Source organism: Sorex fumeus, unplaced genomic scaffold (assembly GCF_029834395.1).
Source record: "Sorex fumeus unplaced genomic scaffold, SorFum_2.1 ptg000091l, whole genome shotgun sequence".
In the NCBI taxonomy this organism is placed as follows: domain Eukaryota; kingdom Metazoa; phylum Chordata; class Mammalia; order Eulipotyphla; family Soricidae; genus Sorex; species Sorex fumeus.
In genome coordinates, this window is record NW_026606148.1 from 3,533,045 (window position 1) to 3,560,845 (window position 27,801).

Sequence of the window (27,801 nt, forward strand, 5' to 3'; positions counted from 1 at the left end):
GAGACCTTTCCCCAAATTACACACTGCTCTCTCTCTCTTTCTCTCTTTCTAATGCCTGGTCCATGGTGTATCTATACCAGGTAGTTAATAAATAATTGCCTGGTGAATTCCAAGTTCTCAGTTACTAAGAAGATGAAATGGTTTTGCTCACAAAATTGCTTGTACTTTTCTTGGCCTTGACAATTTGCCGAGAGCCCATCTTTCCTCCATTCTATTCCAATTTCAATTTGAGTCCAGTCTAATGGTTTCTTACAATCTCAGGCACTTATTAAAACCTCGAGCACATTCCCGGAAAATATTCTGTCCAACTTAACACTCCATTCCACAGTCCTCAGGCATTGTGGCGAACATGCCTGAAGGTAGGACATGGGGGCCCCTGCTCACTCGTTTTCCTTCCTCCACTCTCACATGGGTTCTCTGTTCTTCCCCTCCCAGCAGACTGCAAACCTCAGGCAGTCTTGTTCTCCCCTGTTTTGTGCAGGAGGGGAGGTGGTAGCAGGAGAAAAACAGGTCTGATTGCATAGCTGTTGTTCACTCAAAGTAGGCAGGCTTTTCTGCTGTGTTGGTCTGATTCTGACCCTCCGTGGCCTTTCTTGCCATCTGGTCTTACTTCGCACACTGATGTTGACCTCCTGGGTCCTTACCTAGATGCCTCCGTCTTGGGGGAGATTTTTCTGCCTTCTCCTCAGCTGTACCAGAGAGACAATCATCGATGTCACCCCCCGTCCCCAGCTTCTCACAACAGCTGTTTATTTCTGGATCATCTTTCCAATATCTTCTTTCCTTCAGAAATATACTTATTTGAAGTTCTTGTTTGCATGACTCTATTAATTATTCTTCTAGAATGAGTCATGTACCATTCAGCTGTCTGTTTAATCCTGGGTAAGTCAGACATCAGCTTATTTTTTGAGCTCATATTCCTTTGATAGTGTCAGAGTCCTTGGGTGCTCAGAGCAAGAGCGCAGACTTGGTTGTATAATTTGACATCCTTGAAATAGATGTGATGTTTAAAACCAGAGACATGGAGAGAGGAGTTAGAGTGAGACAAGAAGATGATTATGAGAGAGCTTAAAGGAATTCTAACATTTCAAGGGCAGGAAAAAGCAGAGGAATCAGCCAGGAATAGTGACAGCCTCAGGCTGCCGCATTAGAGCAGTTGGGGACATCCCAGTAAGAAAGGCATGGCCATTTGTGTCCAATTTTTGCCAGATCAGACTCAAGTCACATACGTGGAAAACCTGACTTTGCATACGGAAAGCAACCATTTTATTCTATCCTGGGAATCTCCTGAAGCCTGTGGCTATATTCATGTTACTGTTTCCTGCAGAGCAAGTACCTAGTTGGGCGTGAACCAGAAATGCTTGGCAATGCTTTCCAATTTCTACCACAACTAAAATCAATTTTTCCCCGAACGTCTCTATCAGCACTCTCCTCAGGAGGGACCACAAGGTAGTTTCCAAAAAAAGCAAACATCTGTCCTGGCCTTCTACCCATGAGAGCTAACAGAAAATTTTGCTCAGAGGCTGCAAAAGATTGGCTTGCCTTCATCCCAGGTTGTCCCCGCCCAAAACAGAGAGAGAGAGAGAGAGAGAGAGAGAGAGAGAGAGATTGCCTGATTTCAGGGGACAAATGGCAAGCCCAGGCAGATAGTGAGAACTTAAAGCAACAAATGAACTAGAGGGTTTCAAACTAGAGTATAACCCTCCAAGTTTGGGAGGTAGGGTACATATTTGGTTCAAATTATGTATGCTATATATAATGCATTTATGTAGAAAATAGCTAATAAAATAAAAATAATAACATGGATATGTGAATTTATTTGATATATGTTTCTAATACAGAGGAACCAAGCAAAAGCATTAATCTGTGGACTGGTGCTAGCTAGATTTTGTGCAGCTCTCAGTTGAAACCACTGCCATTGTCTCGATGCTGCAGAGTAAACTGTTTAAAATATACATATAGGGGCTAGGGAAATAGTGGATGGACCAGGGTAGGTGCCTTGCATGCACTTGACCTGGACTGATTTCCCAATTCCACATGGCCTCCCAAGCATCACTGGGGTAGCTCTAGTGGTCCCCAGCACTGAAGGATCCAAAAAGCACTGCATCTTCTATCTTGAGCCCTGAACTGCTGGTCCAATTGGCTGAACATCACTTGAGAAGCACCCCATATATAAATGGTTCTATATACATATAATATACACACATATACATGTCATTTTAAATACTTTATAATTCAGAGATTTATTAACAGAGAAGCAAATAAGTCATGGGGGCCACAAGTGGAAACGCCCTGTGTAGATTTGGGGTAATAAAAAGAGTCTTATTGTCCTCACTAAAGTCATGTATCTTGCTATATTTTAACATAGAAAATTATTTCCGACACGTTTGCTTTTCTTTTAAATCCCATTGGTATCTTCTCCATTGAGAAGATAGTATTTATAATTTGTTTTGTTATATTGTTCATATTTTTATTTATATGGAACCAACACAGAACATTCTGAAAATCTTAAGCTGAATGATGAAATGTCATAATGAAGATAGTCAGGTAAGTCTCCCAAGATCATTAGCAGCACCCCAGAAAGCACATCCTGTCCATCCCTAATCACTACCCCTTCTAACTTGCCAAAGATAAATAGTGATTCAGTCACTCACTGTTCTGACACCATAAATTTATATCACCTAGTTTTTATTTCTATAAATGCAATAATATAAAATGGATTCTTTGGGACTGAATTCTTTTGGTCAACATTTACAAGATTCATATACTTTATTATATAGAATAGTAGCACATTTATTTTCATAGCAATATAGAATTTTATCATATGAATGCACCATAATTTACTCTCAATGAACAGATTGGTTGTTCTGCTTTTTCAATAACGCAAGGACAATGACTATATATAATATGCATATGACACAGAACTTAGTGGTTTGTATACATAAATTTTACTTGAGGAGATAGCAACAAACACTTTTTAAATGTGGGTCAGTGATCATTGCACGTTGAATGCAATGACTATCAAAATCCCAGCATCTTGCTGCACAGAAATAGAAAAATCAATAGTAAATTCAGAAGGCCCTGAATAGACAGAGTAATCCTGAACATGAAGAACAAAGAAAGTGTCACCCTTCCTGATTTCAAACTTTATTACAAAGCTGTAATAAAATGCATGGTATAAAAACAGAGACATGGTACAGGGCTGGAGCGATAGCACAGCGGGTAGGGCGTTTGCCTTGCACGCGGCCGACCTGGGTTCGACTCCCAGCATCCCATATGGTCTCCTGAGCACCGCCAGGAGTAATTTCTGAGTTCAGAGCCAGGAGTAACCCCTGTGCATTGCTGGGTGTGACCCAAAGAGAAAAAAAACATAGACATGGTATAAAACACACAGAGAGATAGCACAGTGCGTAAGGCGATTGTGTTGGACACAGTCAATCCCAGATTGATTCTTAGAACTGCACATAGTTCCGGAGCCTCATCAGGAGTGATCCCTGAGCACAGAGCCAGGAATAAGTTCTGAGCACTGCCAGGTGTGGCCTCAAAACTAAAACCCAAACCACAGAGACCAATGGAACAAAATCAAGTTTATTTCCAGGTTTCAAGAACTTGAAAACAAACCCATAGATACGCAGGTGTTTACTTTGATTGTGATAATCATTTCACAATATATATGTGACAAAATCATTATGTGGTACACCTTAACATTACACAATGTTTCATGAGAATGATATCTCAATAACGTGAAAAATAAAAAATAAAATAAAATGGTTTCCAGGGGAAATTACAAAGTGGTTGTACAAATTAATTTGCATACCTTTCAGCTGTGTCTAAGCATTCCCATTGGCCCAACTACAACCCATATTATCAGTCTTTTTAATTTTAGCAAATCTGGTAGTTATATACCGGTATTTCATTATGATTTTAATTTGCATTTCTCTGATGACTGATGAGGTGGAAGCTTTCTTTCCTGTGTTTATCGGTCCTTAAAAATACCATCTTTCTTTAAGCTTCTAATTTTTGTTTTGTTTTTAGTTTTTGAGCCCCGTCCATTGGTGCTCAGGCTCAGGGTCTACTCCTCGCTCTAAACTCAGGTTTAACTCCTGGCAGGCTCAGGGGACCATCTGGGGTGCTAGGATCAAACCCAGGTCAGCTGCATGCAAGGCAAAGACCTCCCTGCTGTACTAACATCACTCTGGCCCGTTTTCTTTAAACTTCTAGCCTGGACGATTACCCATGTGTCTGTTAATCATCTCACTCTAATAAATTTGTAAGTATACATTCAGATTCCAGATTCTAGTTGTTTTCATCTATTTTGTGTATCTTCTACTCTGCAACTTTTGTTTTCACTCTTTCCATAGTGTTTCTCGGTGTCCAGAAGTTCTTTCTTTACTATAGTCCAAGTTACCAAAAAAAAAAAAAAACCTTTTATTTTTTAAAATTTTATTTTGGGCCACACCAGGTGGTGCTCAGGGCTTTCTCTCTGGACTCAGGTATCACTCCTGGCAGGCTTAGGTGGCCATAGGATGCTGGGTTGGCTGAACTCTGGCAAGTACCCTACGTGCTAAGCTATCTTTTCATCACCAAATTTTTTTTAAAATTAAATAAAATTTTAAAAAATTAACAAAAGTTTGTTTTTGGTGCTTGAAGAGTTAAAAGTTTTCAACTGTAATGAGAGTTTGAAAACCTCATAGTTCCTCTGTGTTATCATTTATTGGGTAGAGAAATGAAATCCAAAGAGAAGTTTCCTAGAGGCAAATAGCTATGATTAGGCCCCAGCAATCATTTAGTCATCTACCCAACTTCTCCTTAATCACAACTTTCTCTCCCTCCCTCCCTCCCTCCCTCCCCTCTCACCATCCTTCCTTCCCTCCCTCTCCTCAAGTATCAGTATCTTTATGCTCTTTCTACTACTTCTCCATTAAAATTCTTTCCATGTCTTTCCACATTAATACCAGTAGGTAGTGGCCAGAACCTAGTATCCTCATGACCACGGGTGGCTCTATTTCAAACATTCATTAGGTAAAGGTAAAGGCCCTCCCGTTGATCGTCGATTTGCTCGAGCGGGCCCAGTAACGTCTCCATTGGAGACTTTGTTGTTACTGTGTTTGGCATATTGAATACTCTCGGTAGCTTGCCGGGCTCTCCGAGAGGGGCGGAGGAATCGAACTCGGGTCGGCCATGTTGGCCGCTTGTAAGGCGAACGCCCTACCCGCTGTGCTATCGCTCCAGCCAACATTCATTAAATTAAAAAAAAATGCGAAGAATTTTAAGTGCTGCCATTATATGTAGAAAAGTTAGGCAGGGAGGATAAAACACTGTAAGTTCTTTAATTTTTGTTCCACGTTCAAAGCTTAAAGGTTATGAAGACCCATCCATAGGGTGGGGGTGGGGTGCTATACACAGCAGGTAAATGGAGACAAGTGATCTGCATCACAATGCACTGAAGGAGTGGGTTCTCAGAAACACTTCATAGGAGTCAAGAAAGGCATCGCTTTACCGAGCACTCAGAACGAATTAAAAACTACGCTCAGAGTGCCCAAGAACAGATGACTGGTTAAAGAAACTTTGGTACATCTACACAATGGAGTACTATGTAGCTGTTAGAAAAGATGAAGTCATGAAATTTACATACAAGTGGTACTACATGGAAAGTATCATGCTAAGCGAAATGAGTCGGAAAAAGAGGGATAGACATAAAAAGATTGCATTCATCTGGGGGACATAAAGTAACAAAATAGGAGATTAATACCCAAGAATAGCCGAGATCAGTACCAGGAGGATTACTCCATGGCTTAGAGGCCAGCCGGGCATTCTAAGGGAAAAGGCAGATCAGACAGAGAAGGGAGCACCAAACAAAGGGTGTTTGGAGGATCCTCCCAGGATGGGAGATGCATATTGAAAGTAGACTATGGACCGAACATGACTGCCACTCAATGCCTCTTTTGCAGATCACAACACCCAAAAGGAGAGAGAGAACAAAAGGGAATGCCCTGCCACAGAGGCAGGGTGGGACGGGGCGGGGGGGGGGGGGAGGGATGGGGGTGGGAGGGATACTGGGATCCATGGTGGTGGAAAATGGGCACTGGTGGAGGGGTGGGTATTTGATCAATGTATAATCGAAACCCAAGCACAAAAATTTGTAAGTCTACAACTGTACCTCATGGTGTTTCACTAATAAAAATTAATTTAAAAATAAATAAATAAAATAAAATAACTACGCTCAGCTCAGCAGCAGATTTACTTCATTGGATTATCACAGTATTCCTAAGGAATGACTGCCTATACCTGCCGACCCACCACGTAAGTCCCCCTGTAAACCTTATGTTTACAGACCCTGATGCCTCTTCCTGCACCTTGACTAGCCTTGTTGAGTTGAATGAATACTGAAACTAAAAATACTTTCTGCTTTTCAATTCTGCATCCATTATAGGTTCCGCCAATGAGACCCACTGATAAAATAGTCGGAAGATGGAAGAGGACAAGTGTCATCTATCTGCTAGCAGGTAACGTCCCATGCGTGGCAAAGTCCAGAAGCAACAGAGGTGACCAGAGATGGCATCTCCTGTCCATTCTCCTACCTGGTGGCTGTCAAGAGGCATTTATGGCAATGATGTTGGTTCTTTTCTGATCCTGGCATTGCAACTCTATGGTTGTATCCTTGAACTCAATGACATCAATTTTTGACTCCATTCCTGCAACAACTCCAATTATTTTGAAGCACCTAAATTTTTTATATCAAATCCCAGAGACATTTAAGATCTGTGTGCATGTGTGTTTGGGGGTGGGTGGAGGTGGGTGAGGCAGTGGTTTCTGTTTGATGCACCAACTCCATCAACAACAATGGATAAAGAGTGACAGTGGTATCTGACTTTCTGATCTCCAGTAGACACATCAAACTGAGCACTTAGATCGAGTCATGCCTTCCCCACCTGGAACTCCCTTTGTCATCATGAGCCAAGAGAGCCGAGAAGTTAGGGGACAGGCAATACCCACATCCAGGTAGCAAGAGCTGGCATGGGCCTAGCTTTGAAAGTGTCCCTGGGAAAAAAGTCATCCTGGTGATCTAAATCAGATCACCTCAGAAATGAAACCACTGATCTTTCAGCTTCCTTCATGGTCATATCTCAGGCCCTTCCAGGGTCAGCTCTCAAGTGCCCATGTTGAGCACATTGTCTTGTATTTGACCCTGATTGTTCCCTGTAACTCAGCCACTTGAACATGTACATCCTTATTCACTCATTGCATCTTTTGTTTGTTTTGGGACGACACCTGGCATTGCTCAGGAGTTACTACTCCTGGGTCTGCAGCCAGGAACTACTCCTGGCACTGCTTGGGGGACCATATGGGATGCTGGGGATTGAACCTTGGTAGGCAGTGAACAAGGCAAGCACTTCATCCACAGTACTATATCTCTGGCCCCAACACTCACTGAGTCTTGATACCCAGGCTTAGACATCCAAGTCTATTCTGCCAATCTTCACATTGAGCAACTGACACTTCCTATTGTTACTCTTCATTTGGGAAGGAAAATCATCAGAAATGAGTAACAGGTAGCAAAGCAGTAATGTTTCCAGGGGGACTTTGGTGTTGTCTTGACAGGATACTTTTTTGCCTTACAAGAGTAGCTCGATCTTCATCTTAAGTAGATCTCCACCCCCACCCTCATCCCTCACCACCCCCCCCCAACCCTCAGTTTTGTGTGGTGCCGCTCTTGTTTGAAGAGCCCAGGTCAAAGAAGTCACAAGGGCTCCCCAGAGCTTCTGTATATTGGTGGTCTCAAGTTCAGGGAAACTTGATTTCCCCTGAGGTTACTGTAATTAACTTAAGAAGCCACAAAGTGGACAGTGAATGGGGGACATTAGTGAAGCCATTTGCATCTCAGTGCAAAAAAGAAAAGAACTAAACTTAGAAGTATTCGAAACAATGGTCTTGAAGATATTAGGCCTCCTTGTGCAGTGATTGCAGAGGAAAGAGAAATAAACAAATTTGGCCTTGTTATTACCCCAGTCAACTTCTTGGGGGCGTTTTAGGAAATGGAACCCTGGCAGAGTCCAGCAACTTGTAAAATAGGAGATGGAGTTAGGAGTCCAGAGAGGCCAAGGCAGTAAGAATTAAATTTATGGGAGCACCAGTGAGGAAAAAGAACTGCAGACATAAGCAAATAATTTACCTAAAGTATTCAGCTTAGTTAATATATGCTTGTGAGGGAGATGTATAAGATCAGAAAGGAAGAAACCAACGGAATAACAAAGAAAAGAACATGCTATAAATATTAGACACATGACTTTTCTCATCAGTGATAAGGGAAAGCTTCATAACTAGTGGTGCATTGGTAGAGTACCCCTAAGGGTTTTTCCTAAATGGTAGTGAATAAAAATCAACCTTATACTAATGTTTTATTGCTCCATTTAACAGGAACTAAAAGTGAGATCTGGGGAGATTACATTATTGCCTAGTAACTTAAACACATCCCAGAAGAAAACTCAAGAATAATGATGAAAGTGCAAAAATATCAAGCACCCAACAAGGTAAAATTTGCAATGTCTGGCATCTAGTGAAAAATTACTAGATATGCGAAGAAGCATAGCACATAAAGTAAAAACTCATAATAAGGATAAAACTATTTAATCAAAGTAGACCCAGAAATTTAGAAATGATTGGGTTAGTAGACATGAACAGCAAAACAGTTGATTTAACTCTGCTCTATATGATTAAGAAACTATATTTAAAAAATTTAGCATGTCAAGTAGAGATTTGGAATATATTTTTGAAGACTCAAGATGAACATCTAGAGACCAAAAATATAATATTTGAAATGAAAAGTCACAGATGGAATTGATGGCAAATTAGATACTCCATAAAATATTAGTATGCTTATATTTACTTAAATATATTGCAATAACTATCATCCAAATGAAAACTGAGATAAAAGGCAAGCCTGGAGAAAATGAACCTTAATAGGCTACAAGAAATTTTCAAGTTTCTAATATACATATTTAGAGTTATTAAGGAGAATAGAGATATGTGGGATGAAAAAAGTGTTCAAAATTTATGACTAAACATTTTCTAAATTTTATTAAAACTGTAATCCCATTGATCCGAGATTCTCATCAATTTTAAGCACAAGAAAACTGACGAAAACTATGCTATGAAAAATTACCTCGGGGGTGCAGTGCCGCCACCAGATCAACCTGTACCGGCTAGTGCATCAGCAGCCTGATGGTACCTTCAGGCTTCCTGATACCCCCAAATTGCCACTGTGCCTCTGGTCAGACCCCAACAACTCGAGATCAAGTTTCCCAGGAAATTAAACAGCCAAAATTTAAGTATGTGGGAGCCATACCCACCAACCACCTCCAGTTCAGCTATAGAAGCTCATTTATCAGCCATGTCTCATAGACCCACAAATAAATCTCAAAAGAGATCAAAAACTGCAGTTAATCTCAAACTTGTACAAGGCTGAACTGACCAGGGTAAATCAGAGGAGGCCAGGTCAGCCTGGTGCCTGTTCCAGCAGAGCCCCCAACAGCCGCTTGCTTCCACAATTCAAAAGCACTGCCATGCCGCCAGCTGAACTTCACCATCTCGGGATGAACCTCTGTAGCACTGTCCTCCTACTGTTCATCGATTTGCTCAAGCGGGCACCAGTAACGTCTCACAACAAATTGTGAGGCTTGTTGTTACTGTTTTTGGCATATCGAATACTTCACGGTTAGCTTGCCAGACTTTTCCGTGCAGGCGAGATACTCTCAGTAGCTTGCCGGGCTCTCCGAGGGGGGAGGAGGAATCGAACCTGGGTAGGCCATGTGCAAAGCAAACACCCTACCCACTGTGCTACCGCTCCAGCCCATCAAACTATAATCTGCTGAAAATTCTGGTATGCAGATTTTGTGACTGAAATCTCTAGGCTTTCTTGGGGTTGGAATGGGCCATCTCCCTCCACCTTCCTGTACTTCCGGAAACCTTGGCAGTCATATCCACACCCCAAAGCTGCCACTCAGTTAAAAAAATAGCCTTCTCCAGCCTTACCTTTCTGATGAAAATACTGAACCCCCTGAACAAACATCATGATCTCTTAGTGCCCGTATTACAAACCATAAACAAAAGGACAGAGAGAGAAAGAAGAAAAGTGCCTGCCATAGAGGCAGGCTGGGCATGGGGGCGAGGAGGTACCAGAGGGAGCGGGTGTTATGGATGGTGGGAAGGAAACAGGGGACATTGGTGGTGGGAAATGTATACTGGTGGAGGAATGGGTGTTGGATCAATGTATGACTGAAACCCAATCATGAACACTTTCGTAATGGATATTCAATAAAAAGATTTTAAAAAATGAAAAATTACCTCAAAATAAGGATATGTAGAAAATCCAGCAGTCCTAAACACACACACACACACACACACACACACACACACACACACACAGAGGTTACACCCTGAACAGCATTTGTCATAAGGATAAAAGACTATTCATTTAAAACAGAGCAACTCATCAGTACTTTGAAGTTCCAAAAGAGAAAAATTTTGATCCTACTTGTCTTCACTCAGTAAAAAATCTTTCCAAAAGTGAATGTGAAATAATAACTATTTTAAACATGAAACAGCTAAAGGAATTAATTACCAGAAGAACTGATTTATAAGAAAAGTTTTAAAAATCACTTCAATATTAAGAAAAGTAGGAGTGAATTCCAGGTGCTAATCAATTTATATAGAGAGGACTAGAAATGGAAAATTACAGAGGTAGATGTTAAGACAATTTTCCTATTATTTAAATAGCTTTAAGGAACACAAAAATAATTACAATATATTGTCAGTTTCACTAGATATATAAGTTGAAAGTTTGTCAAAATAGTATAGAGGAAATGGAGAGAAATAAAATTAAATTGTTAGGCGACTCTTAAAAATGTGCATAATCACTGTAGGCTGTGAGAAGGTAAAAGTTTGCATTATAGTGCAAATAAAATAACAACAAATCTATACAGCCAGTCAGAAACAAATAAAATGGAACTACGAAACAATAACTCCATTCAAAGGAAGCCAAAAATAAAAATAGAAAGAATTACATAAGAATACTTTAGTTCAAAGGAAGCAGGAAAAAGCATGAAAGAAGGACGTTGGAAAGATAGTTCAAGGGTTCGGTTGTTCGCCTTGCTTGCGGCTGACTGCGGTTCCATCTCTGGGATAGCGTATGATTCCCCTAGTGTTGTCATGAGTGATATCTGAGCTCAGATCCAAAGGTTGAGCACTGCTGGGTGTGGCCCCCAGCCCCCTCCTTAAAATAAAAAAAGTCATGACAGATAGTAAGATTTAAGTTTCATTGTGTTAATAATTACATTAAATACAAATGGTTCAAACACCTGAATATAGTTTTATAAATAGAAACAATATTACACATTTGTGAGAATCTCTATTAAATATGAAAACAAAAATAAATGACAATTACACAGATATAAGAATCAAAACACTTTTACAGAACATTGGAGACATGGCATTAACAGAAGGCAAAATTGATTTCTGAGGCACAAATATTACCAGATATAAAGAGTTATATCATCATAATAAAATGAACTATTTTATTGAGGACATAAAAATTCTGAATACTTATGCACCTAAAAGAGTTTCAAAAGGATAAACAGAGGGCTGGAGCGATAGTACAGCGGGTAGGGCATTTGCCTTGCATGTGGCTGACTGGGATTTGATCCCCAGCATCCCACATGGTCCTCCGAGCATCACCAGGAGTAATTCCTGCGTGAAAAGCCAGGAGTAACCCCTGTGCATCGCTGAGTGTAACCCAAAAAGCAAACAAACAAACAAACAAACAAAAACAAAGTATAAAGAGAACTAAAGGAGAAATAGATAAATCTACACTACACTTAAAATTTGAACTATCAACGCGACTTACAATAACTGATAGAACAAAACCAGGCCAAAATTGTTAAGAGAGCTGGGAAAATAGTACAGTGGGTAAGGTACTTGCCTTGCAGTAGTTGACTGGGTTTCCAACCCCAGCATCCCATGTGGTTCTCCCAGACCCACCAGGAGTGACCCCTGAGTGCAAAGCCAGGAGTAAGCACTGCTGAGTGTGGCCCCAAAACAATCAAACAAAAGTAGATAAGAAGCAAAAGACATAAGCAACACTATCAACCAGTTTGATTTATCCTGACATGTATAGGTCTCAGCACCAACAGTAGTATACACATTCTCTTCAAGTACAAGCAAAACCCATGTCAAGAATTATGATCTGGTCAGTACCAGGAGGATTACTCCATGGCTTAGAGGCCAGCCAGGCATTCTAGGAGAAAGGGCAGCTCAGATAGAGAAGGGAGCACCAAATAAAGGGTTTTGGGAGGATCCTCCCAGGATGGGAGAAGCATGCTGAAAGTAGGACCGAACATGACTGCCACTCAATGCCTCTTTTGCAGATCACAACACCCAAAAGGAGAGAGAGAACAAAAGGGAATGCCCTGCCACAGAGGCAGGGTGGAATGGGGGGTTGGGGGTGGGAGGGCTACTGGGATCCGTGGTGGTGGAAAATGGGCACTGGTGGAGGGATGGGTATCTGATCATTGTATAATCAAAACCCAAGCACAAAAATTTGTAAGTCTACAACTGTACCTCATGGTATTTCACTAATAAAAATATAATAAATAAATAAAATTAGAAAAAAGAATTATGATCTGGGCCATAATAAATTTCTGAAGTATTTAAAAGCAGTTATGACACAGGGCCAGGGCCAGAGGTCAAAGAAAAGAAGCACATGCTTTGCTTACACAGGGTCCTGCATACAATCCCTGATATTACATGGCCCCTGGAGCATCAGTGGTTGTAACCTCAATGGAGAACTATGCCCAAATTTGTAAGTTGCAGCTAAGAGAGAAGTAAGAGAGAAATCTTCTTGAGGGAAATATTAAAAGGAATAACCACTTTAGAGAACAATTGGAAAATTTCTATATTTAATAAGCATATCCCTATTGTACAACCCTGACATTTTACTCCTAGTTATAGATCTAGAAGCTATAAAAGGATGTATTCCTATAAAGACTTGTATGTGTGTACCAGCTTTGCTTGCAATAACAAAATCAACAAACAACCCATAGGTATGACAGGTAAGTGGATCAATGAACTGTGGTATATCCATAGAGTGGAAGGTTACAATAAAGAGGTTACTCTGGTTACCTACCACCATGGATGAATCTGAGAACTGTGCTGAGTGCAGACAACCAGGGAGAGAGATTACAAATATGGGTGTCATTCTATTCCTAAGAATTTCTGGGAAATAGGTGTCTACTCATCTATGATCACATGAAATATATCAGAGAAGCTGCTTAAGGATAGAGAAGTCTCTGGAAGATTCATGAAGGAACATTAAAACGGGGCCTTGGGAAACTTTTGGGGTGAGGGTTATTTTTATTATTATTATTATTATTTGCTTTTTGGGTCATACCTGGCTATGCACAGGGGTTACTCCTGGCTCTGCACTCAGGAGTTACTCCTGGCGGTGCTCAGGGGACCATATGGGATGCTGGGAATCGAACCCGGGTCGGCCGTGTGCAAGGCAAACGCCCTACCCGCTGTGCTATCTCTCCAACCCGTAAGGGTTATTTTTAGAGATATAGTCAGATTTAGTCGTAGGTAGACACACTCCCATGATATATGGTGTAGACATACATGGAATCTGCTCAAATGAAACACATAGCTTATTGCTCTTCTTTTTATCTCAATGAGACTAACACCGAAATGAATCTTGTGAAATGGACGGAGGCGGTAAGGCACAAGACCCTCGACTCTTTCTGTTCTTATTCTGCACATGCTCATTCTTTCAAACACCCAGAGAAGACAAAACAGAAAGTGTCAGGCACTCAGCCTTTCTCTCCGTCCTGACTCCAGTCCCTTTACCCAGCTCTAGCTTGGGTTGGGGGTGGGGGTGGGGGCTTCCTTTCCTGAAGGATTCCTTTGGCATTCTCCAGAGTTGTTCAACTCCGGTTATACTTGAGAGACTCTTTGTTAGTTTGCCAAAGTAGACAGACGAGTTTGTCTAACTCAGCATAAGACCTCTCTCTGCCTTCCTTAGTTAAAAGGAAAGGAAATGCAATTAAAGCAAAAAAATTTTTTTCTTAAGAAATAATTACCCACTTAATTTATCAATCATTGCTTGATCTACCCCCTCCCCCCAACTTCCCCCATGGACCAGAGCTGAATGATTTCTTCGGTTGAGCTGACGCTGTGTCCTTCAGTTAAAAGCCCCTCTGTGAGCAAATGCTCAAATCTGAATTTTCTCTATTTGCATCTCTCACTGTGGTCTTTCTTCTATGGAGCCTTTCATTCTCCCAAAGAGAGGGTGTCGTTTTATTATTTATTTTTTTAATTTCCTTGTTTTGGGGGCCACAGCTGGTGGTGCTCAGGGCTCATGGTGCCGGGGGTCAAACGGGGTCAGCCCTGTGCAAGCCAAGCACTTTAATCCCTGTACACTCTCTCTCTGGCCCTAGGTGGCAGAGAGAGTATTTCTGTGTTGGTGGTTCGGTTCATTTTCTGTTTTGTTTTGTTTTGCTTTTGCTTTTTTTGGCCACACCTGATCAGGAATTAATCCTGGCTCTACACTCAGGAATTATTCCTGATGGGCTCAAAAAAGACCACATGAATACTGGGGATTGACCCAGGTCGGTTGCATGCAAAGCAAGTGCCTTACCTGCTGTACTCTCATTCTAGACTCAAAGCATTTTTTTTTTTGCTTTTTGGGTCACACCCTGTGATGCTCAGGGGTTACTCCTGGCTCATGCACTCAGGAATTGCTCCTGGCGGTGCTTGGGGGACCATATGGGATGCTGGGAATCGAACCTGTGTTGGCCATGTTGGCTGCATGCAAGGCAAACACCCTACCCGCTGTGCTATTGCTCCAGCCCTGACTCAAAGCATTTTAAAGGCATTTATTTGTTTAGGGCCTTTCCAAATCTCTCTGAGAGTCCAGTGGAAAAGTCTGAAGAAGTCCTACACTGAGGATGACCCCAGAGTGTAAGGGGGGAGGGCCACAGAACAGGCCCCAATAAAACATCACCTTTCTTTTTCTCCTCATGCCACTCCCAGAGGAAGCCCCACCCCACCTCAAGAACTTCCAAGTGTGAGTCTTAAGTAGACTGCAGGAGTTTGTGGTACTTAGCCACTGCTAAATCTCCATTTCTTCAGCCAGGAAGGAAACAATAGACTCTTAACTCTGGGCTATAATTCTTCATTATAATTGGAAAGTCTGCTATTAGTCTATTATAAAATTATTATTCGTTTTCAGCTATTAATAGTGGCAATTACATGCTAACAAAGAACCTTCATCCTTCACAGATTTAAATATGCTATTCAAAACATTGTGGGGCCTTCTCTTAATCTTTCATTCTAGTCCATAATTTCCTTATCCAGAGAGTCCGCAGACACTAATCTCTAAATCAACCTGCTGTGCTTTAGAATGGTGTAAAGGATATACGTAGTCTCTTTTTGTTCATCCCATCTCCCACAACAACCCCGTTTCTCTGCTTTCCAAAGCTGTTTCCATCTCGACTGAACAAACCACAAAGTACAGTTCTTTTTCTTTTCTTCTTTTCTTTCCCCCTCATAACACTTCCAAATGCCAACCTACTGAAAGGGAATCATCCTTGAGTCCACCAGCTCAGTCAAACCTTTACATGGATAAAAGATAAATTATTAACACCCAACTGCAGTGATCCCTTCTGACCTATGCTCCTCTGGACAGAGAGCCTGCCAGCATCTCCTGCCCAGTAAACTAGACCCACAATTCCTGTTTCTTATGAGGAATTTCAATGTGGAGCAAGTTCTGCCTTTAAACCCTAAGATTATCACTTCCTGCCGTGATTGTGGTTTGGCTTCTTTTGAAAAGTTATGTCCCATATAATTATAAACACACGTTTATATATATGGCTTTTAAAAACAGATTTTAAACGGAACATGAATATATTATTTTTAAAAAGGATTTAAAAAGGGATGAAAAACATCAGTCTTTATTTGTGAAACTGCAAAACTAACCCACTAAAAATAGAAAGGCAAAACATAAAATTGTGAAGTCAGCTGGCCTTAGATGTCCTGGGCCAAGTAAAATCAGTAATCTACACTTGCAGGTGTTATATTCTGGCCTTTGAATCTTACCATTTGAGAAATCTTTCCCAATATATGTTTCAATAATCAAGTCAACTATTCCTGTCAGAATCTTAGAGCCACATTCAGATAATTTATCATTATCAAATATTCGGATCTCAGTGAGACCTTCTGCATCCAGACATAAAATTCATATTTAGACCCACAGGAAACATTCCCTCTTGTTGCCTTATTTGACATCTTGATTTTTAAGCAAATGAAAGAAACACACACACATTTTACTATTTTTTAAGTATGTCAAGTGAAGTACCTTCTAGGATGTTTAAAAAGCAGCTCCAGGGGGTATGGTGCCGCCAACAGGTCAATCTGTATCTGTGAGGCGAGTGCATCAGCAGCCTGATGCCACCGTCAGACTTTCAGATACCCCAAAATTGCTGCTGTGCCTTTGGCCAGACCCCAAATACTTGAGGCAAAGTTTACCAAGATAATAAACGGCCAAAAGTTAGGTATGTGGGAGACACACCCACAAACCACCTCCGGCTCAGCTATATAATTGGAGGCAAGGCCTCTCTGGTTCCTGATCAAACTGCTTAACGGCCATGATCCCAGACACTCAGAAACGAATTCGGAACCCAAAGGCTTTCGGCAGAAATGCATCCTGTTCCTGCAGTAGGTTACTGGCGCTGGGCCACTCCAGGTGGGAATAGATTTCGTGCCTTGGCCTGTTCCCCCTGGCGGCCTGGTGACCACCATCCTCCAGAGGCCACTGGACAGTCAGGTTTGGGCCTGCAGTGATGAGACACGCGGGGCCTCACCAGATGGGGGTGGAACTGGCCTTTCCTCCCCATCCCAACGAGACCCCAAGTCGCCACCTACAAACGGCCTCTCTGGCTCCTGATCAAGCAGATTAATGGCCATGATTTCAGAGACTCAGAAACAAATCTCAAAACCCAGGGGCTTTTGGCAGAAATGCATCTGGACCACATACAAGGTGGCCGCCGACTCAGAGCTTATTGGAAAGCCAGGTATGAGCTGGCAGTGATGGGGCAACTGCAGTCTCATGGGAAGGGTGGCAGTACTGGCTTGTCCTTCACGCCCCACTGAGGTCACGAGTTACTCCCCACGAGTGGCTCTCCAGCACAGCCATAACACCAGATGGACAGAAACCAATCTCGTAATTATCTGGCTCGTTGCAAAAATCCAAAATCATATGACATTATATGATTCTCATACCAGCTATAGAAAACAAAGTATTTCACAATGCCTTTTCAGCAATTCTGATTGTTGGGGAGGAAATTCTAAACAATAAGGGTGCATCTTTTGTTGAAATAATGAATGTAATTAACATAGAGAAGAGTTAAGTAGAAATCATCTGCCTCATAGGCATTGGGAGGGGTGGGAGGGGGTATATTGGGGTTCTTGGTGGTGAAAAATGAGTACTGGTGAAGGGAAAGGTGTTAGATCATTGAATTACTGAGATTTATACCTGAAAGCTTTGTAACTTTTCCCATAGTGATTCAATAAATAAATATAAGAAGGAAAATAAATAAATAAAATTATGAAAAAAAAGTAAGGTGGACTTCATGCCCAATTCAATCAGCTAATCAGTGGCTGAATAAATAGCAGTACTCCTACATAAAAAATAAAATAAAAAGCAGATCCAGAGTTGGGTGACTGCCTTTAGCTAGTTCATAGAAAGTTGAGAGCCAGTTCCACTGAAAACTGGAAACATTTTAACGGAATTTTCCAAAGACACTAACTTCAATGAGTGCCTTGGAACTTGAGAGAACACTCATGAGGGCAGTTCAACCAGCTCCTCGAGCTCTCTGAGACATGAGTCCTCATTACTCGTCACCTGATCTCAGGTGATTGTGGGGCACAAAAGAGCTCTACTCAGAAGCAGAGAGATTTCAGAAATGTGGATTGGACCATCTTAATCTGCAGTGGGTACTGGACAGATGGAGTGCTTTCATGAGTTACTATGTAAGAGCAAATGCTTTAACAAAGAGCTGATTGAGTCTTTGAGAGCAAGATGGATCCCGGAGCCAGATCCTGAACCTGCCTTCCATCCAAATGTGTCCTGGCTTTGTGTTCAGGGAGCACTCCTGGTGGGGTTTGGAGGACCATATGTAATGGCAGGAATTGGCAAGTGCCCTTAACCCTTCTTTTCTCTCTGATCCTCCAATAAATCTTCCTAATCACAGTCTAAATATAAGGCATTGGCAAAATACTGGATTATATTGTTTGAGTTTGCTCTATTTGTAATAATCAGTGACAATGTTATCCCTGAAAAAGACCTATGTTTTTGTTTTGGGGCCATACCTGACAGTGCCCAGAAATTGCTGCTAGCAGTGCTCAGGGTTCCATATGTCCCTAGGAATCTAACCAGGGTCAGCTGTGTGCAAGGCAAGCACCTTAACCCCTGTCCTCTCTCACTAGCTTTGAGACTTATTTTTAAGGTGTTATTTACAAAGTTATAAATTGAGGCACAGAGACATGGAGTATTTCCATAGTCTTAGAGCTGGGAAATAAAAGATCTTACATTAATGCCCCCCCCCACACATTACATTCTCAGATTTGACTTCTCAACTAAAAAGCATGACAATCCAATTAGAGGTATAAACAAGCATCAAAGAGATGGGAGGAAAGATAGTGGGAAGGAGACAGGATTGAAGGCTTCCCAGATTAGGTAGGTTTGTCAGATGAGGAGCAGAAATCAGAAATGAAATGCAAGGGACCATGGCGCAGCATTCAAAGACAAAAGAGTGGCCACAGTCATATTCTGGGACCCAATATAGCCTCCAGACCAGAGCGGAGCCCTCCTTCGGGGTGACCTTGCAGATCAGCAGAAGAATTCACACTTCATCTGATCTTGCTCCCCTAATCCCCCGAAATGCACATACCTCATTTTCCATGGGAGACCACCCCTCTAGGTTCATAGTTCAGTGGTAATGTGGGAAATGCAAATAACCCCTAAAGATGGTTGTGTCCATCCACGTCACCTGAGTCCAACAGAGGAGGTGCCTCCATCTGTGAACGGAAGACCTGCATTGTTCCCCCTTCTTGCAACCACACCGAGTTTTCATCTCTTTTCGTCAGGCCTCAATCTTTATTGACTTTTAGCCTAAAGATGAAGGCCAACATCTCTGATGATCACTGGGCCTAGAGGAAGCATAACTTCTCTGCAAGAGAGAGAGATGAATCTGGTCTGTTCACTGAATATATGAGGGCCCAGAAAACTCTAACCAGAGAAAGACTGGGGAAAGGGAAATAGGAAGGCACTTGGCATAATGACCAGCACCTGGACTGCACTGGTGTGGTGCGCGCGCGCGCGCACACGCACACACACACACACACACACACACACACACACACAGAGAGAGAGAGAGAGAGAGGTAATGTAACTGTTACCATTGGCAAAAAAAAAGCAAGAACACAGAAATTCAGTTCATGAACTCATCACCAAACTCTCAACTTGTTAACATCTAGACCCTAAACTGGTGAAATTCTTTAAAAAAATATCCTTCTGGCCCTTGTTCAGAAGAAACACAAATAGTTCTACCTGGACATGCACTTCCAGTTCTTCTGGATCCTTCCTGATGGACACACTTAGGAGGGAGCACCTAGGAGCAGCTTTTGCAGCCCAGAATGCTATACAGCAAATATCAAATAATGTCATTCTACTTCAAATCATTTCATTCCAACACCAACATGTAACACCAACATGAAAAAAGAAAAAAAAAAACAGCTTTCAGCCAGAATCACCACTGCCTTTGAGGTGTGTGTACTTAAGTACTTACTCCCCAGGTTGTCGTGGGTTTCTGCATCTACTGAAGTCGCATTTCACAGTCCTGAGATGAGCATTTTAGTGTCACTGGCATGTGTCAATCGTCCCAGTACATGTGAGTGTGTGCTGTGACCTTAGACAGAAGGACATCCTGAGGAAGGAAGGAAGGAAGGAAGGAAGGAAGGAAGGAAGGAAGGAAGGAAGGAAGGGGAGGGGAGGGGAGGGGAGGGGAGGGGAGGGGAGGGGAGGGGAGGGGAGATGACTGTTGAATATTGCAAGTGTTTGTGATCTATATTTAGAAACTTGGTGATATGTTTGTGCCATAAGAGCTTAGATCTTGTTTATATCAATTAGTCCAGGATAAATGGCCTTGCTATGCTCTTTTCCCTTAGAGTTTCAGTTTCCAAGGACTACACTGGACACTTACCACAATGAGATGCCTAGGACAATGTCTCAAGACCACCTAACAAAGATGAAAAGAAGCTGAACATCTCTTGGTCCCAGGCTGAGATGGTTCTGTCATTCCTATTTGTTCTTTTTTCAAACCATCAGATTCAATTCCTGATCCTCTTCTCAGAAGACATAGGGAGGGAAGAGCGGAACTTTCCAATCTGACAGACTGAGGTAAGGGAATGACACAGATGTACCAGGCTGAGTGTGGCAAGAGAGGCTCCAGAAGTTACATTTCAGAGCTCCCACTGGAAAGCAGCACTTCTACTGGGGCACTAATGCTTACTCTCTTAAGAATCAGCTTTCCTTAAACCTTCTGAGTGGACACTTGGGGGCCCTAAGTCTGCGGAAGGCTGCTCACAAGCCTAGTTGGAAGAGTGAAGAAGCCCCATGTCACATCAATGACAGCATAGATTTTGGTTCCCAGGCTATCCCCAGCACTCAGAGCTCAAATTTTTGAGTGGCCAGAGTGCCCACAGGCATCCACTACCCTTATTGACCACATTCCACCCTGGGTGTTCCTGCCAGGAGGAGAAGCAAGGATATAAGATGCTGATGAGCAATGAAGAACAACTCAGAGATTTCCACACGGACCAGGCCCTGCTTTTATCAGTTAATCATGAGTGTTGAGTCAACCAATTGTTGGGAAGGCACAGTCCAGGGTAGAATGGAGTAAGTCATAATTCATGATTACTTTTTATATCCAGCTCTGACAAGTTTGAGGAGCAGAGGTTAGTAACTGTGAGAATCAAGGAGCTGCAGACCAGAGTGGGGGTGTAAGAGGATGAACAGGGGCATCCCCTTTCCTTTGATGAAGAATTCCCAAGCCTGTAGCTCCCATAGGTCTCGCGGCACTTAGGGCTTGTGAACTGCCCCAGTTTTTGCCTCTCTTCTGCCATAGACTCCGGTGGGCAGTCAGAGCTGAGGGATTGGCAAGGAAAAAGTCATCCATTTTAAGTAAGCAGTTCCCATAGCTCTTGTGAAACTATGTCCCAGCCCCCAGGAGCAGATCTTCAGCCTCGGGTATTTTTCTCTGGAGATGTTCAGCATCCACCGGGCAAGGTCAGGTTGGTCAGGTCTCCAGCTCAGTCCATCGAGATGCAGAGTCCTCTCTTGCTGCCTCCACCACCTACTGCTCCATTTCACCAGCTCTCCAAGATCACGAGGCAATAACCAGCTGTCAGAGTGGGTTTCTGCTGGTTATAAATTAATCTATTTTAATTGGTTTTATTTCCAATCAAATGTGGAGAATGGAAGGAAGGATGGATCCCTCTAGGATTTCAGGAAAGCATTTTATTGGACTCCATCACGCATCTTCGAAGAGTTACAGTAAAATAAAATGTGGATGCCCCTTCTCCCCAGAACCTGCCTGTGTCTCTGAGTAATAAACTTTCCATTTCAGCCGGGGAATGAAGCGATTTGTCAGTTCCAATGTCAAGAATGAATGCAATTCGAATTCTCCAGCCATGTATTTCAACAATTCTCTATTCTACAGCTGAAATAACTTAACATAAGAAATAGCTGTTCACTCAATGTAAAACTTGCAAACCTGGTTCCACAAGGCATATTTCTAAAAAAAAAAATAATGAGCCTGGAAGGGCTGTTGGGAACAAGGCTCCATCCATCTTGGTACAATTGTAATGCCCAAGTCCGCCCAGGCACCGTCCTCAGTCACCCAGGCACCACAGAACCCTCCCGGCGGACCACCCTCACTTCCCTCTTCATTACCATCGTGATAATTACTGCCCGCTGCCTCATAAACACGCACAAGCCCTCATCTTTCCTCTTTCAATCTGATGCTTTGATGACACCCGAGTGGCTCTGGACGTGGAACCGTCAATGACTGAGGCCGTGAGAAAAATTAGGAGTAATGAGACAATTTGTCATTGCGCCCCTAACAAGTCCCACAGGCAGACAGCTGCAGAAGATACACCTGAGCTGCGGGTTGCAGCGTGAGATGGTTCTATGTGGATGACAGAGCAGGGAGGACACTCCCAGGAAAGCTGTGGATTGCCCTCAGTGGCCTTCTTCCTGCAGGATCTGCCTGGGTGGAGCTCTGGAGCACCTCGTCCTGCTAGAGTTTTATTTCTTGTTTGCTGAGGGTCCCTCCTGCATCTTCCCCCACTCCTTCTCCCCTTAACAAGGGAAGATATGAACAGGTAGGGTAACAAGAGCCTAAGCACTTCATTAACAAGACGAGCAGAGGTGTCTATGTTATACTGTTTATTCTGTACCAGATTCTAAAGCTTCTTACATAAATCCACTTGCATAGCCCTTGTTACACTCCTCGGAAATCAACACGATCAGGATCGCCTTAGAAGAGAGCTAGGATGGAGGGGCCATGGTTGACAAATCATGCCCCTGAATTTGGCTCTTGGGGACCTTCCCAGAGTCTGGGATTGTAACCAGAACACTAAATGACCTTTCTCCAAATGGTATGTGACGGAGAGGCCCAGAGGACGTGTTCAGAGAACCAGTCTCATCTCTGTCCCATCGGCCACTCATTGTAGTTCCTGCCAATAGCTGATGTGAGTGTGTCTGTCCTGAGGAATAAGACCAAAACTCATAATTCTACTTCTAGCTTGAGGATGTTTGAAGTGGTTTTGTGGAAAGTTCAAATAACAAACAACTGCCCTCCTCTACCTAGTCATTTCTTTTTCTTTTAGGCTATACCTGGTGATCCTCAGGAGTTACTCCTGGCTGTACACTCAGGGAACACACCTGGCAGTGTTCAGGGGACCATATGAATGCCAGGGATCAAACCCATGTCAACAGTGTGCAAGGCAAGTGTCTTACCCAAGTGTACTATCACTCAGGCCCCAAGTCTGCTTACATTCTTCCTTCCCTTTGAGTAAAGGAGAGGACGGACAGGGATCCAGTGAGGAGATGGTGAAAAGGAGAAGTAGGAGGAAGAAGCCAGTCCAAGTGGCTGCAGGGTAGAGCCCCATGGGGATATGGAAGGAGAAGTTGGGCAGAAGGTGGGCTGAAACCAGCTGCAGAGACTTCAGGAGAGTGTTAGGTAAGGTTTATTCCTGGGACCATGAGTGCAGGCTAGAGACTTGGGCAAGGGAACCATTCAGCTCCTACCAATACTCTTCCCCTCACACCCCCGCACTTGAAAACTTTCCTCCTAATACCCTCTCATGTTGGTTTTTGGGGAGGAAGATTCCTGAGATCAAACACTGGAGGTCAAACACTCTGCATGATATAAGGACCAGCCTTGGGCAGCTTACAGGTGTTTGGACATGTATACCGGGGACAATCAGGGTCACACCTGCCAGCCATGCTTGGGGGTCATGCAGTGCCAGGGAGCAAACCCAGAACTCTGTATGCCTTGCATGAGCTCTACCCCTTAGAACTACCCCCCGCCCAGCTCTAAGAGTCCCTCACCTGCCTTACAGAGACCTAGCTTTGCCTTCTGCCAACCAGAGGAACCCAGAAGGTGGGCTTAGTCTCACGGCCCTCTGACAAGTCCAGACTGCTCATGGCAGAATTTTCTAGGGCTTTTTGCATGGGTTCAGCCAGGGCACAGGCCTGCAAACAAAGCTGAGGTCTCTTTTCTGTCGTGTCTATTGTCCAAGACTTCTGTCCTTTAGCAAAAATTGACTTCTCCATAGAGAATGGGTAAAATTTTTTGTCACATTCACTATGTTCACTGTTCTCTCTCTCTTCCCCTCTCTCTCTCTCTACTTCTCTCTCTCTCTCCTACCTCTATCCTCTCCTCCAGTTAGGACACAAATATTTCTTCTTTGATTAATTCACAAGAACTGTGAAGAAAAACATAGCTAGGGCAGTCACCTCTGCTAAGTTCTCTGTTTCTATATATTTCACCCCTTTGCAGTGGGTATCTATTGCCACGAGAGTAGTGACCACCATGGGAGGGGGAAGGAAGGGTCCACAGGCCATTGACAGGTCAAGAAAGGGGGAGAGATCAGATACAGTAATGGAGTAAGTGTGAGATCTTGTACCTTACCCAAATTTAAGGGATGAAAGGATGATAGGCACCTCATTGCCCTCCACAGTCCAAGATAATAAGATCTGAGTCAACCAGGACAATTGTAAACTCAGTCCTTAATTAGCTCCTCTTTTTCCTTTTCTCTACTTTTGGCATAAAAATGTCAATGATTTCTGATTACTATCAGGTTCTTTAAATAAAATATGTCATAAGATTGAAAAGACAAATCACGGACTGTGAACAAAATACTTCAGAAGATTTATGTGATAAAAGATTGTTATTCAACCTAGGAAAAGAAACCCTTGAAACTCAACAATAAGAAAATGAACAACCCAATTGAAAAAAAATAAGCAGAAGACCTGAAGAGACCCCTTACCCAAAATGATACAAAATAAAGTACAAGCAAATGTGTCATGTTGTGTCATCACTGGGGAAATGCAAATTCAAACCACAATAGGGTAACTCTACCTGCCTATCAGGATGACTAAAGAGCTCTCAAGGCATCAAATGCTGTTGAGGAGACAGGGAAAAAGGAACTCTGGGCCATTGCTGGTGTGAGTGTAAAATGGTACCACCCCTTTGGAAGACAGGCAATTTCTTACAAAAATTAACATAACCTTACCATAAGATCCAGAAACTTCACTCCTAGGAATTTACCCAAAGAATTTGGAAATGTGTTTACAAAATAAACGCTCTCAGAAAGTTAGAGCAGATTTATTCTGAATTATCAGAATTTGGAAACAACCAGAATGTCCTTCAGTGGGTGAATAGGTCAACTGTGGTCCATCCAGACAACAGGAATACTATTCAGTATTAAAGGAAATGGACTATCAAACCATGAAAAGACATAGAAGAAATTTAATTACATATTAATAAAGAAGCCAATGTGAAAGGTCTATATTGTGTCATTACAAAGGTATTGCATTCTGGGAAAGGCAATACAGACAGTAAAAGGATCAGAGACTGCCGGGGTTGGAAAAGATAAGAGGAATGAATGGAGACAGCACAGAGAATTTTCAGGGTAATTAGACTATTCAACCTGGTTCTATTGCATCTCATCTTAAGTTTATCAAACCCCATAGACACAACACCAAGAATGAACTGTAATTAATTTCTACATAGTATTCCTTAGCTATCACTGTGGCAAGTCCTTTTGTTATTTCTATTAATTTGCCAATAAATTATATTTATTATAGTTATCTATAAATAACTGTACCTAAAAAGCAATTTTGTTTCTTTTTTAAATTGACATATATAATTATATATATATATGTTCACACAATATATAAATATATATGTGTGCTTGTGTGTGTGTGTGTGTGTGTGTGTTCACCTTTTTCTTTTTGGGAATTGCACACTGAAATTTGTCTGGGATTATTGCCATCCTGTGATTTGGTATGACCAAACAACTAAGTTCAGGGCAGTAAATTGTGAATTGAAATGATGTGGAAATGCACATTGTAACCTTTCAGACTGGGCGCAATCTAATTGGCTGAGACTGGAATGTAGTGTTCGGCTGTCTTGGAAAGGTCAACTAACTCTGCAGCCCCAGACAACTGGCAGGGAGAAATCTAGAGGCCATTCCTCTTCCATAAAGTCTTCCATAAACTGGACCATGGTAGAGAATCCATGGATAAAGATGAGATTGAATGTGGTTTCTTCCCAGTCCAAATGATCTTTGCAAGTGGTCTCAAAATCACTACCATTAAATTGACTGAGAGCGTTCATCAGCTGAACACCAAAAACTTGAGTTAAAAGCATTTTGACAGATACGAAAAGTCCAGACTGAAGAGTTCATTGTATGTGTTTGCTCAGACATGGAACCCATGAGAAACTCTTGAAGACTTAAAGATTTGGAGTCATACAAAACACAGTACACTTGCTTCTAGAAGTGTGAGTCTATTCAATACTTAAAGTTACTATTGCTCCTCAACTCTCAAGGCAAGAATTGGACTAGGGTTGGGAATGTATGGTTCCCCCACAAAAAGGCACATTCTCTGACACTCTAGGCATAACTAAAGAGGAGAGTAGGAAAGGGAAGAAAATCCAGAAGGGATGAAGGGGCAGTGGATTTACTTGCCAAGAGCAGAGTAACTGTGACTGGCTATACCAAGCAAGAACCTTGCTCCAAGTCAAGGGATGTATCTACACAGTTCATTCTTGGTCAGATTTGGCAACGTTGTTGTTTTTCATCCTTAGTTTTCTAAATGGAAATTTTTACTTTCATTCTCTCATTTGAATTAGCAAATCTGTAGGATAAGCTGATGTGGGAAAAACAAGTTAATTTGGTTCTCAGCTGATTTTCTGAATAGATTCTAAGAGGCAGTTTTATCTGCTGGTTTTAATATACGACTGTGAACTCTTCATCTGGTGTGAATTGTTACCAATATCTTGCTTGTTTGTCCATAGTGAATGCAGGACTTTTAAGGTATTAATTTGGAAAGCACCTATTTTCTATATGCATTCCTTTGCCATGTGTCCAAACCCAGCTGCAAGGGAATTTCAAAAATAGCCTCTAGATTTCTCCCAGCTGTCATCAAATTGTGGATGCCAAGACAGGTTCATTCAAGAATCAGTTCAACCCATAAATCACCTCCAGGGTCAGGAAGGCATTACTGCTGGAGGTGTAATGAACAAACACTAATACTGCTTTACAAGAAGTGCTGAAGACAGCTCTCATTCACCATGCATGGCCTTGCACATTGGATTCTTGAAGCTGTCGACCGTTTAGATGGGCACCAAGCCTATCTTCAATAGCTTACATCCAACAGTGAGGAGCCTATGGATGTTAAGTTGGTGGGGACCCTCTGTGAAGAGCACCAACTCAATCAAATTAAAGGTTAATGGCCAAAACAAACAAACAAACAAACAAACAAAAAACCCAAAACCACAGAGAAATATGCTGTCCTCTGTAAAGCCAATACAAGAGCAGCCTTGTAAAAGTAGTCGGGCTGCAGTTGTGTGGTGCTTGAGGACTAAGGCAAAGAATTTCAGGACAAGAACGAATGTCATTGCACAATATTTCAAATACAAGATAAGAGCAAATAAAATTTTTGTCCTTGGTTCTTAAAATGAAAGTGTGTCCCAAGGGTGTGTGTTCAGTGCTAGAGAATGCGCCTTCCATGTGTAAGACCCTGGTTCCATCTCAGGAGCCACCCAGATCCTCTGCACAACAGCGCGTGGCCCCAGCAACAAAAATAACAGCAGAAAACAAGTGAGCTCTGTAGCTTACCCACAAAATACTCTTCTAAAGCTCCACGACTAGAAATGGCAATGAATTTCTGGAGACACATCAGTGTCTTTTAAGCCACGATTCTATACGGAACATGAGGTATTGAGATGAAGGTACTTTGCCTTTCATGTTTTCATCAGTAAGCTTCGAGAAGCTACAACGAAGATCAAGAAGCATCACCCAAATGACCTGGATTTTGATGCGTGTGTTGAAAGGGTGATCAGCAAAGAATTTTTCTCTGTGTGGGAAGATATCACAACACAGATACCTACATGCCATAAA

At 42.2% G+C, this 27,801-nt stretch overlaps 1 pseudogene; it reads left to right on the forward strand.

The window, feature by feature from the left end:
* Nucleotides 1–349: 349 nt before the first annotated feature.
* On the forward strand, nt 350–27,357 carry LOC130039595 (40S ribosomal protein S12-like; annotated as a pseudogene).
* Nucleotides 27,358–27,801: the final 444 nt, after the last annotated feature.